The sequence below is a fragment of the Alosa sapidissima genome, chromosome 6 (genome assembly GCF_018492685.1).
Source record: "Alosa sapidissima isolate fAloSap1 chromosome 6, fAloSap1.pri, whole genome shotgun sequence".
Classification (NCBI taxonomy): domain Eukaryota; kingdom Metazoa; phylum Chordata; class Actinopteri; order Clupeiformes; family Clupeidae; genus Alosa; species Alosa sapidissima.
In genome coordinates, this window is record NC_055962.1 from 9,896,653 (window position 1) to 9,910,445 (window position 13,793).

Consider the following 13,793-nt stretch of genomic DNA (forward strand, 5'->3'; position numbering starts at 1 on the left):
CGATTACCACTGCAACCTCCAAGCTATGTTGGGCAGAGGGTCGAAATAAGCATGGTATGGTTAGTGGACACCGTCGTATACTCAAAGACGCACCTCCATTCACAGACGCACTGTGACTATCACTGTCAATAGACGATCGATCATAATCTCCAAAAGGATATTCTCCTTCAGAATCAGAATAGGTGAATAACATAGCCTACCTAAGACTTCATCACACGTGAACGTTTTTCAACATTAGGTGTAGGCCTATTTCTGCTTCAATTTGTGCAAAACTATGGCCTGCATCGCTTCCGCGTCATTACAAATGCATGTCTTCGTGTTTCTCGCGTGTAATACAAGTATTTCCTGAAAACTTTGCGCAGCGATTTTGGGTTTGAATCAAGCTCTGGATGTCTAGCACATAGTAGAGCAGAGTAGGCTACAAATGAGATTTGTCACCGTACTTGGATCTATCGTCTATTTTAATCAGTATCGTTGTTTGTCGCAATTAAAAATAGCCTCAAGGGCCGAATTACATTATTATTTTGACATACGTCGCGGGCCGGAATTGGGCCGGACGCGGGCCGGATTTGGCCCGCGGACCGGGTGTTTGAGACCCCTGGCCTACTTGGTTTCTGACAGAAATTACGTTTTGTACCAACATATTCTAGAAACACAACCGCGGCCTTTATTTGGTGAACGGAGGTGCAAATCATCATCTTCACTTTCTTTGATTATTATATAGTGTACGATTCACTTTAACCACAAAACGTTTTGCCGTTGCCACATTTACAAATGCAATTTACCTTCGTTAGGCTATCGGTGATATTTTTGCTTCGAATCGCAATTGAGTGCGCATTTAATGCCACATGATTTCCAAGAGGCCTTTAGGCAGGCTCATTTCTGACTTTACTAGACTATTATTGCATTATGTTGTAAAACGTGAAGAAATGAAGGACAACGGCAATAGCCTAGGCTACAGTACGCACAAATTCATCATTCACTAAATGGACACAGAGAGATTCCAAGTTTTTCTTTCGCTATCGTTGCGAAAAAAATAGCCAGGCTACTATATAGAAACAATTTGAAATTCCATTTGAGTTGGATCTGCTCCACCTTTCCACCAAGTTTTGCAGAAATTGTGCCCTTGTTTTCTTTGCGATATTGATGACAGAAACTATTTGTGTGGTGCAACCTGTTAAATATTAGTAGTTCATAAACTCCAACGTAGTGTCAATTTAGGTTGAAACTAAACTAAGATGGAACTTACGCTCAACTTACGTACAAATGTAATGAATTGTAATGTAGTCTAACGTGTGCAATGGGCTGAGGTGCAGTGGCTGTAGGATTAAAGCGAGCGAGAGATGCAAGAGTGGAGAACAGCTCATGCGCTTACTAGAGCTTACATTTTTTTAAAGGGCCAGTAGCCTAACAAATAGTACAGCGGCTAAGGCCAGATTTTACCTGAATCGTTCAGTTTTTGCAGAAAGCACGAAACTTGGCACAGTTATAGTACTACCCCTAGTGATCAAAAATTGAAATGGACCCCAACACATAGCGCCCCTTAGTGGCCCCTATCTTGACTTCAAATTTGGCCACCAAAATATGCCCTTTTTTTCTACATTTATAATGCTATGCTGCTATAGCCATCTTTCAGCATCATGAAATATATAATTAGACAATCATGCATAAATAATGGCATACATGTTGGATTTTAAAGAAGTTGCCATACATTCTGACACTGAGTCAAAAACTGGGGTGCGTTTAGGCTATGTGTGAAGTTTTGACTGTGTGACCTGCACCCTGCACTCAATCCTTCTAATTTGCCTTCTAGAGGCTGGCATGCTAGCAAGGAGGCTAAAACCCATGGATGCTAGCGTCTCTTTAAGAAACATGCTTCCTTTTGGGAAATGTTGTAGCAACTAGACAAATTGCGCAATCGACTGGACATTTCAAACACACTGAGGGTGTCACTGTCTTCCATCACCCCCAGATGGAAGCTTCTTGTTGCAGGGAAACAAGCAGGGCTCCCAATGATTATATTCGTAATGCACGTTTAGTTCCCATGTTTTGTTCCCATATTTTGTTAAGCATGTTCACACTTATAGATGTAGCTTCAAGTTGTTGAATATTCATAGTTCATATTATTGTTCAATTTTCACTTCTTCAAGTTCACGTTTTTCACAAGAGATCGTTACCTTCACTGTTCATACATAACTGGAGCTAGTTCTTTTCAAGTAATGCATGCACAACACATATGGAACATGGAACCCCCAAACCCCCCCCCCCCCCCCCCCCGCCGGTCCGTGAAAAAAAAATAGGAATCAAACCGGTCCATGGTACATAAAATGTTGGGGACCCCTGGCCTACAGCAACAAGCTAATTCAGAGCAGCGCAGAGCTAGTCTGGCGAAAACCTGGTGGTAACCGGCTGACAGTTTTTAGAGCTTATCTTTAACTCACGTGTTACTATAATAGCCTCAAACAAGCCGTTTTATTTGGTTGATAACAACTGAAAGGAGAAAAACCACAATGGTCATGACCACCAACAGGTGCAGCACTCGCTAGTGGTGGGGTAAGTAAGTCCCACGTTCTCCCGGAAGAGGGAGACAGAGCGTCGAGGAATCAGGGGCGAGCCGCCCGTCTCTGCAGGAGCACGAGCATCCCGTCCCTCTCTCTCTACCCACTGTAGAGGCGCGCGGCAGGTCCCTAACAGAATTCGCGATGTCTCCCGCGGCAGCACGGAGTCTTCTCGCGGTCTACATCGTACTTACTGCCTTATGCCCGATATTCTCAGGTAAGAGACGCAACTCAACCTATCAATTAGACGGAACATACCTGACTGATTTTTTTTTTAACCAGAAACTCTGAAACTTTACCTTCATGGTCAAACTTTTTATGTCACTTAATCATTAGGAATGTCTGACGAAATATGTGCTCCTGTTTTGAAGGTTATCTTATTATGGTTTCCCCACATAATGCATGTCCATAAAATAGCCTGCAGGTAGCATTAAACTAAACTGTTGGATTGATGTTGTCTCATGTGGTGCAGTGTGAATGTCTCTGTGCAACTGTCCATAGATGCAAGAGTTATCCACTGCCTTGACCTGGGGGTCATAGTGTTGGTAGTGTAAATATGGTGGGTACTGTAAGATGGTGCTAATGTGGAGGACAGAGGGAATCCACCAGCTTAGATAATGTTTGGACATTTGCTTTAAGGTAATTGTCTGGATTTGGTAGAAGTCTGATATTTCAAGTGTTGTCTACTTCAGAATTCATGCTGAATTCACCACACTGAAAATCCATCAGTTTGTAGAAGGGATTGACAATACTGTAGGTTAATTCAGTTTTGAGAAGGAGCTACTTTTTGTCTGAAACACCCTAAGACACTATGTATATCCCAACTTGGAGAAATTCTGCAGCCCAAAGTTTTACCCCTTAAAATAGCCTACATTACCCCAGCTTGGAGAAGGAAACAATGTAACTCTGCAGCCCGTGTAACTGTCTTTTTCCATTGGGATTGTTTGAGTGAGGAAAAAATGATGTCGCTTTTTGCAGGGCCAGCGGCCATGGAACACGCTCTTACCTCATGGGCACCCGCTGGAAACGTTTCACTTTGCTCCACAATTAAAATAATATGTCAAATATTAGATCATGCGCAGTGTAGCTGAACTCACCCTACCACCAGTGCTCTGTGAAGATAAAAACACAGGGCCAAGACAATGATGTAATCTGGCACAGACATCAGATCTCCAGCGTGCTTTCACACAGCCACTCAGGGACAAGGGTGTGTGTGTGTGGTGTGTGTGTGTGTGTGTGTGTGTGTGTGTGTGTACTGTGGGTGTGTGAAGGAGGTATGTTCATGGAAAGGTGGGTGAGAGAGAGGGAGAGACATTAACACATTGACAGACTCTGTCTCTCTCTCTCTCTCTTTATAATACTCCAAAGCCTCCTTGTGGTTTGACACACACTGCCCATATGACAAGTCAAACAGTAATGTGGACAGTTCACTTAGATATTGCAAGTGTGCATTTCTGCGCAGTGTTTTTGTTTTTTTCATGATTTGCTTTCTTTTTTTTTTAGAGTGGACAGTATGACATCATTTGGCATGATGTTTCGCCACTCTGTGTAATTCTGTTTTGGGTTTTGTGGTCACATTTAATCTTCATAATTTAAAAAGGTAATTTGTTAGTTTCATTGTTTTGTCGATCACACTTCAATTGGATCTACAGAGCATCTGTAGATACACAGATTATCAACAAAACTACATATTGACACTTTGTTAACTATAATTTATGATTAGGTGTTGGATTTAATGTTAATAATTGTTCAACAACAATTTTACACACTGAACTTGAATCTGTAGACATGAGGTGTAAAAGTCAGGGTTCAAAAAGTAAAAGTCCTGCCACATTTTTTTTGTTCCAACAATTCACTTAATCATCTGATTCTAATTATCACAACTTAAGTAGATTAGTAGATTAAGATTATACATGGCGGAGCAAGATATTTCATCAGGAGCCACTTCCGGGAACGGGGGGGGGGGGGATTTGGGGGGTCAAAATCCCCCTTTAATGCTGTGCAGAAGCAGCGACTGTTCCATTGAAGCCTATGGCCATAGCTCAGAATTTCACCACATATGCTAAGATCTTGGTCCTATAGAGTTAGGAATGTGAATTTTGGGCACGTTTTCATGATCCTCAAACCCTTCTGACCATTTGAGGTACATTTTTAGCATTTTTGAGCATTCCGGTCTGGAGAAAATTGACCTTATATCAAGCGTGCGCCTGCTATTTATTCTGCTGCTGTTCCCCGGTTGCTACGTACACTCATCAATACGACACGTCAACGACACACCTCTTTATGCAGACAGGACTCAATCCCCATTTCGCGCCCATAGACATGAACTACAACGAAGTATCTTGCTCCGCCATGTATAATCTTTGTCTTAAACCAGGTAGATCAGCTAATTAGCACAGGTAGAACCAATACATGTCAATACTTTTACTTTCTGAAGCTAGATTTTTACATCTCTGATAAAGCCAGTGTCTTATAAGATTGTTTGCACTGACTGATATCCTACCACCAGTGTCTTATGTTTGCACTGACTGATATCCTACCACCCGGCACTGGCACTTAGCAACCTATACTACACCAGATGACCCACACATTGCCTCTTCGTCATTGGACATTTATGGGTTGCTCTCTTCTCCCATCTCAGTGTCTGAGCTTGTCCTCTTGGCTCAAAACTTCACCCTTCTGTTGAGTAAGGTATTTCAAGGGAGAGAGGAGCTACCTGCCAGAATTTTTTGTCTTTCTTCTCAATGCTTTGCCATGGTTTCAAACATTTATTCTTTACTGACCCCACTTCATATGGGTGGTTGTGACTGAATGTAGTCTGTTTATAATGTGATATTGTATGGTTGCCTATAGTAATTTGTCAGTCTGTGGAGAAAAAAAGGCAAGTAGCAGAGCATGGAATAACTTCATGTCCAACTGCTCCACCACCTTGGGCCCGTAGCCTTGCCTAGTGGAAAGAACACATCAGGACCTGTTCGCTTGAGTTGAGCCTGGATGGAGTGAAGGGCCGTTCGGCCTCAGTCCTGTTCCATAGCGTAGCAGTAGCTCACACTGATACAGGCGAGGCTCCGGTTGAGACCGAGACCCGACCGGAGCTCTGGGGGCGCGGGGGGGGGGTTGTCTGTACCCAGAGGCCATGTGGTGGGGGGGGTCCTGCATGTCAACCGTCAGCACGCGCCAGACCACATTAGGCCAGATACTGTGTGTGCAAACAGTCCAGTGCCTCTGTTATGGGCGAGGAGGGACCGCGAGAGACACGCCACAGATGTTTGAGACGGTTTGTAAAATCGATTTCGGCCGACTCACTCTCGGCCTGGCCAGACCCCGCGCACTAGGGCAGAGAGAGCGGCCAAGCGGACAGATCACAGAGGTCGGGAGGAGTGAAGAGACGGGGAACTGCCACGTTACAACAGTGTGACTTTCTGTCTCTTTTCAAAAATGCCTGTATCGCTTTCTGTCTGCTATTACTACAGGCTGTATCGCTTTCTGTCTGCTTTTACTACAGGCTGTATCGCTTTCTGTCTGCTTTTACTACAGGCTGTATTGCTCTCTGGATGCTACAGCCTGTATCATCAGAGATCATCTGAAAAGGGAGATTCCAATCTTAGGGTGAAAAAGCTTAATGTCATTGTGGGGTCTGAACATTTCCACTGGAAGCTGTTTTTTTATGGAATCCTATGGGAGAAAGTACCCTGAAGAAACTCCTAGTTAGGTCCCTTTGAATTAGACTGCCTCTGTAGTGATCTCTACATCTTTACCACAGCCTAGTAAATTATGATGGTATCTGTGAAGGTCTAAAACCAAAGGCAACATTGTTTTGTGAGAAAGGCAACAGCTCTTAGTGAATTAGAAGCTATTAGAAGCTAAAGTTGCTGTTCTTTTTGATCATCTGTCTGTTTCAATCTCTTCTGTTCCAAGCTCGCTCTATCTCCCTTTTGGTATCTCTCTCACACCCTTTCCTTTGATTCACTCACTCAGTCTGCCTTCTCCTCTGTCACCTTTTTTATTTTCTTTAAACTGCTTTCAGTCTCTCTCTCTCACTCTCTCTTCACACTCTCCACCTGTCTGTCTATCTGACTAATTTTCATCTGACTCTCATTCTTTGTTTCTATCTGTCTTTCTCTCTCTCAGCTATTTCTCTAACTGTCCTGCATCTATTTTTCTTTTTCTCTGTCTCTCTCTCCCTCCCTCCTTCTCCCTTTCTCCCCCTGTTCTCCAGGGGCGTACTGTAAAGTGGAAATGCTCTGGGTGTTAGGTCACTGATCCGTGTCCAGGGACTCAACTGAAACAGCTGTGGACTGGACTTTTCCAATCCTGTCTGATCCTCTCTCATCCTCTTTCTCTCTCCCCCTCTCTTCTCTCCTCAATTCCCATCTTCTCTTCTCCTCTCCTCTTCTCACTCCTCACGCTCCCTTCTCTTGTCTTCCTGTAGACCGCGTCCACGCCTCCCCTTTACATCCCTGCTTCTCCTCCGGGAGCTCTCCTCACCTCCTTCCTGTATCCTCCCTTAGAGAACTTTACATGAGTTACTCTTCCACACACTCTCAATATCTACATGAGTGTTACACCACCACAGACTCTATGGGCCTGTTTACATTTGTTTTTAGAATGCGTCTTGGGTGACCCGATCAAAAGCGTTCAGCCGAGACACATCGCCATTTACACATGTATCCAAGGTGTACAGCAAATTTCTGACCACATGTGTTTAGATTCTGTTAGATTCATGTATAGAGTTTACAATACAAAAGATATGTGGCCACATGCGTCTCAGACCACCACGGCAATGGGTTTGAGTGATTGGATCACAATGCGTCTTGGCGATTGTTTACTCTTGTATTTAGACTTGGGATTGGATCATCCAAAACATATTTTAAAAACAAATGTAAACAGGGTCTGTCTCTACATGAGTTGCCTCATGCTGTCTGTGAAAAGATGAGTAGAATGTTTCAGACGGTGATCACACTTACATGGTTTTTTCACCTTTAGGCACTTGAATTCAATTGTCTCCCTATGGAGCAATGTGACTTGCCCATTCCAACACACCTCACATTTATATGAGCGAGGTACAAAAGGAGGAAATTCGAGGCATTTTTGTAGTTGTTTTTTTGTTTTAAACAGTGGGTTATTATTTGGCTACCTGTCTTAGATACGTGAAGGAGCTAACGATTTAGCTAAGTATAACATATCATGATAGCAACAATGTACAAAATCAAAATTCCACTTCATGATTTTTTTTTACACTGTCTATTTTGGAATCCTTGCGTTTTTGAGGTAAAAAAAGTTGAGGAGGGAGCAGTCGGAACATTCCAGAGCTGGATTTTAGAATACTCGCCATGGAAACAGAAGAGGAACTCCCTCCTTCCAGCAGGGGCATCGATACGCACAACATCTGCCACCCAATTGCACACATCTGCCCGAAAGATCAGATGTATAGGAAAGAATGGAGTTGGGCTTTTTTCCACACGGCTGGCCTGCACTTTGTCAGTTTCCCGTTTTTTTGGAAAGTCGGGCTTCCCAATGTCTAGTATGGAGTAGATCCAACCACTGGTACTGTCAAGGACTTCACCCAAACTGGATGGGAAACAAAGGAATGGGAAAATGAAGGAGCATGTAGAGAAAGAGAGAAAGAGGGATGGAGAAGGAGATAGGATGACAGAATTGAAGTGAGAGAGATGGAGTGAGAGAGATGGAGAGAGAGAGAGATAGATAGAATCAAGTCCATACAAGCTACTGGAATTCAGTCTCTTCTCTCACACGGAGGAATAAGTGGGCATAGCTTGATTGACACATTTAGCACAAAGCAACACTTTGCAGCCCAGTTAGTGGAAAACAAAATAAAGTGTGCGTGTCAGAGAGAAAGAGTGTGAGAGGGAGGGAATGTGTCAGTGTTGCTTCAGAGCCGAAGTGAGAGATTTTTGATGCGTTTGACTCCAGTGAGTGAACCTGTCTCTCCAGACTGGGAGAGTTCTCATCACCTCCTAAGGGCCTGTCCACACGGAGACGCTTTTTAGGTTAAACGCAGAGGTTTTGCTTCGTCTTGGCCGAGCGTCCAAACGAATCCTGTAAACTCACTGCCCGAAACCGCACTTTTTTGAAACCTGGTCCCAGAGTGTAAAAATATGAAACCGTAGCCCGTTTGAATTAGTTTAGACAGCAAAACCACACATCCTGCTTGCGTATCGATGATGTCATCGCTACACCTCAGCTGCCCTGGACTTGCACTTATAGTATTGCCTAACAATACTAGTTTTCATACATGACATTACCTACGATTACACTCCGTAAGATAAATATCACAACTGGTGCTGCGCAGCGCCGATAGCTTATGACTTGGTGGACTGAACACTGTTTCACCAAATTTCCCTCAAGGGATCAAAAAAAAAAAAAAAAAGTATTTTTACTTATATACTGTTTTTCCCGGTGTTTTTTTATGCATTCTAGCTACTGTCAGTGTTATTTATTTTACATGTCTTACAACATATATACATGCATTCACAGTCGAATGAAATCAGATATAAGCATACAAAGACGCTTAGAACTCACGTTAAGCCGATGGTAGCACACTGAATGCAAATGCACGTTTTGATGCAGGCAAAAGTATTGACTGTTACTAACGAAGGTTTTATATCAATATTATAAATGTGGCGACAGAATAGCCTAGAACTTGGGTAAGCCTTGCGTTTAGTAGCCTAATTGCGGTGATAGCCAAAACTAATGTGAATCACGGACTATCCTACAACCAAAGAAAGTAAAGGTGATTAGTAGGCCTACCTGCGTTAGCCAAATAAAGGACGGGACTGCACCCTTCACAAACCGTAAAATAAAGTGTATTAGTTTTACAGTTGACTACAGTTGACAGTTCACCACCAGTCCACACATACAATTCTGGTTTCCTTGCACTAGCCATTTCGTCGTAGCCTATTCTGTCTGTTTGTAAAGCGCAAGTTTTGGTCAATTTCTGTAAAGAAACAGTGCCACCTATAGGCCTGGGGTATGAAGTAACGTGTTGAGTCGTGTTGAGATGGATCCGTTTGGACGCAAATATTCTTGATACGGTTCCAGGGAAGACAGAGGAAAAAAAGATCGGTTTGGTACGTGTGGACTAGGCCTAAGTGTTGTGTCATCTCCCATCTGCTCCGAGAGCAGAACACCTGGCCAGAACTGTATCACATTATCACACACACACACACACACACACACACACACTCTCTCTCTCTCTCTCTCTCTCTCTCTCTCTCTCTCTCTCTCTCTCTCCTTCTCTGTCTCTCTTTTTGTCTCTCACACACACATACTGTACAATAGTCAAGGCCTCTCTGTGCAAACAAAACCCTGCAGGAGTTGTGGGTAGGTAAAGCAAACACACTCTCTCACACACACACACAGTAATTACTTTTCACAAAGAAGTAGTTTTCCACCCACTTGTGACCTCAGATGGTGTCATTTGAAAGATGAGGTTTGAGTGTAAGCGTGGTGGTATAGTGAGATTGATTAGCACTAAAAGCCTATGTGACACACACAAACACACATACACACATATACACTTGTGTTGATGTCCTTAATCTCTGCATTTTAACCAAACACACACACGCTTTGGAAAACACACATACTCCTTCATACATCATGAACCAATCAGAATATCACAGAATATCACAACATCAGTAAGCAAAACCAGCAGTTGTTTTGAAACGTCCAACTGCCTTCATAAATGTGAAACATTATTGTGTATCATCTGATGTTTAGAGAGTCACATGGTGTGTCAAATCTGTCGGCACCGTCAATGCACTAGTATCTAGGGAGCTCGGTCTGTGGTTACACTTAGATGAATGGCATCACATTTCACCCATAGACATGATTCAGTGAATGACACTTCACTTCACACTTGACACTTCACCAGACACAGAGAAATGTGTTATACGGCTCATTTTTACTGCAGGCGGTTGGGGAGGTCATGGGGAAATGTTAGCGATAGCTTTAGTGCTTCTCCTCTCAGGACATCTTTCTGGGCTGAGGAGCCCTTTATGACTCTATTACGCTAGCAGACGCTAGCAGTGTTTAGCCCGCAGCATGTGAGGTCTGAACACTTCCTTCTCAATGACAAGCACCTAGACACTTAACTAGATGAGGACACATTTCAAAAATCTGGTGTGTGTGTGTGTGTGTGTGTGTGTGTGTGTGTGTGTGTGTGTGTGTGTGTATGCGTGTGTGTGTGTGTGCGTGCGTGCGTGCATGAGTGTGTAGTACACACATTTTTTGATTTTGCCTTAATTCACATTGCTTGCGTGTGTGCGTGTGTGTGTGCGTGCGTGCGTGCGTGCATGAGTGTGTAGTACACACATTTTTTGGTTTTGCCTTAATTCACATTGCCTTAATTCACATTGCCTTAATTCACATAGTGAAGAGTGACAGGAAGTGAGTGGGAGAGAGAGATGGGGTGGGATCGGGAAATGACCGCAGGTCGGATGTGAACCCTGGTCCCCGTGGGCACTTGTATCCGAATGTGGTACAGACACTACAGTCACGGTCTCTCACAATATGCTTATACTACTACTACTAATACTACTATGCTTGTATGGTCAATTGCACTGAGGAGACTACTGATTATTTAGTGATTATATTAGAAGGGGTATAAAACTAGTCTTCAATTTGTTGTCACATGAAACTGTGAGATATCTGAACCACAGTTGACTGGTTCAGATATTTGATACAAATGAAGGTACAAAAAAAGAAGAGCTTATAAACCAAAGAGGGCAGAGCAGAGCTGTATATACTGTATGGCTCTGGGGCAGAGCTGAGGGAGCAAATGTGTTGTCGTTGGTGGTGGTGGTGTGAAAGGTGCTAGAGCTGGGTTCTGTTAGAGCAGCATCATGGAACAGATGTGCTGTTGTTTTCATATCAAAGGTTCTAGAACAGGGCTCTGGCTGAGCTCAGGAGGCTAACTTACAGCATCCATCATTTCCTATCATTAACCCCTACAGGGCTCCTGGTCCCTGTTCAAACAACTGCTGTGTGTGTGTGTGTTTGTGTGTGTGTGTCTGTGAGAGAGAGAGAAAGAGAGAAAGTTGTTAAAAACAGGCCACATGCTTTTCTGACACCACATTGGAAAATAACAGGTGCATAGCCTGGAGGTCTTTAGGTGTAGCCCTTATAAAAACATGGCCCTGACATAAAGACTAGACACTACACAAAACTCTCTCTCTCTCCTTCTCTCTCTCTCTCTCTCACTCACTTACTCACTCACAGACACACACACACACAAAGCACGGTTTAATGAAATCACTAAAGGCTGAAATCACTAAAGGCTACTTAATGCCTATATGTCCTAAGTCATAATATGTAGACTTTTATTAAGTCTTTCTCTCACACACACACACACAGACACACTCTTACACCGGTGAGGTAACATATTTTCACAAGAAACACTGCATTTTCCAACTCCTTATTCTCACAAACACACACATACAGACACACACAATATTATTATTTGCACAGAAACCAGCCAAGGGCCACAACAATGATGAAGAGACAGGGCATGGAAAGAGAGGGGGGAGATAGAGCCGAATGTGCTTGCCGCTATCACATCTGGAGTAGCTACTTCCATTGATTATAGTGGAAGCTAATTGTTGCAGCAGACGCAACGCGAATGGAACGCTTCAGTTATGCGCCTGGTGTAGCTTCCCTTTGAGAGTCTGAGGGAGATACAGAGGGAGAGGCTGAAGAGCAGAGAGAGATAGGTGGAGAGAGAGAGAGAGGTTGAGAGAGAGGGAGAGGTAGAAGAGCAGAGAGATAGGTGGAGAGAGAGAGAGAGGCTGAAGATAATCTAAGACACATAGAAGGAGAGAGGGTGGATTAAGGTTAATTTATAGTCCAGGCATCATTTGACAGAGGACTGCAATTGGAGAGACTGGAGAGGTCATCTGGTGCATACTGTAGGGCAAGAGAGGGTTTATCCCACTTCCCCCTTTTTGCGTTTGATTCTGACCAGATATCTCAGATGTGAGACAAGACTGACAAGGGACTGAGACAGAGCAGAGGGACATACTGAGACACTCAAGCATCAGACACAGAGATGGAGACATAAAGGGCTTTCAGACATAACCTCCAGAGTATATGTGGAGGTTTGTCAAACGGAGGTTCTACCCTTCGGATGATTCAGATATGATGCTAACCTATGTGTGAATGACATGCACGCACATTACAGAATCTCCGTGTGGTTGTCGAGTGAGGGGTGGGGGCTTGCAGAGTTCGCAAGAGGCGAGATATGACGCAGAATATATGCGGCCGCTGTCACAGAGAGACATCAGAGGGAGAGACAGAAAAACATCAGAGTGAGAGACAGAGAGACATCAGAGTGAGAGAAATGAGAGTGAGAGATAGAGAGATATGAGTGAGAGAGAGTAGGACTGAGACTAAGATGTACTGAAACAAAGACTTCAGATGAATTCTCCTCTCTGGATCCGGTTCCTGGACTGTCTCCCCGGCGATGAGATGAGAATCTGGATGCGGAGTCTGGAAGAAAGGGAAAGAGGGATTATCCTCAGATCTTTAGGAATTGGATCCAGGGCCCGGCCCAGTGTGAAGAGACTGTGGTCTGATATGGAAGATGAGAGGGATTATTCTCAGATCTTAAGGGTTGGATCTAGTAGGGTCTATTCCCTTGTGATGAGAAGAGTCTGGACAGAGGGAGAGAGGGGCTAGTCCCCATTCCTAAGGGTTGTTTCCAAGGTCCACCCAGCCCTCAGTGTGCTGATGAGAAGATAATTCAACACAGAGGACCACTCAGGAAAACATGTAGCTACTGAGCAGAGTGTGTGGCAGACAGCACAGGCTTTACGAGACACACACACACACACATACACTCTCTCTCTCACACACACACACACACACACACACACACACACACACACACACACACACACACACACACAGAGACACTAACAGACGCACCCTCAGGCTCCACTCTCGGTTAGCGTAGTTTAGGCACCATGCTGTGCTGCTAACTGTTTAAAGACATATGCATTAACTCAGATGAAAGGCTCTCCGTAGGGATAACACTTTGCTTCTCCCATCACCAGGCAGTGATTGCCATCACTCAAGTCATATGGGGGTCACCAAACAAATATTAAATGATTAGCTAAAATAATACTGGATCATTACAGTGTCAAAATTACAATGTTTTATTCAGCGTTTCACACTGAGTTATAACCTTTATACGAATGACTTCAGTAATAGCGAGAC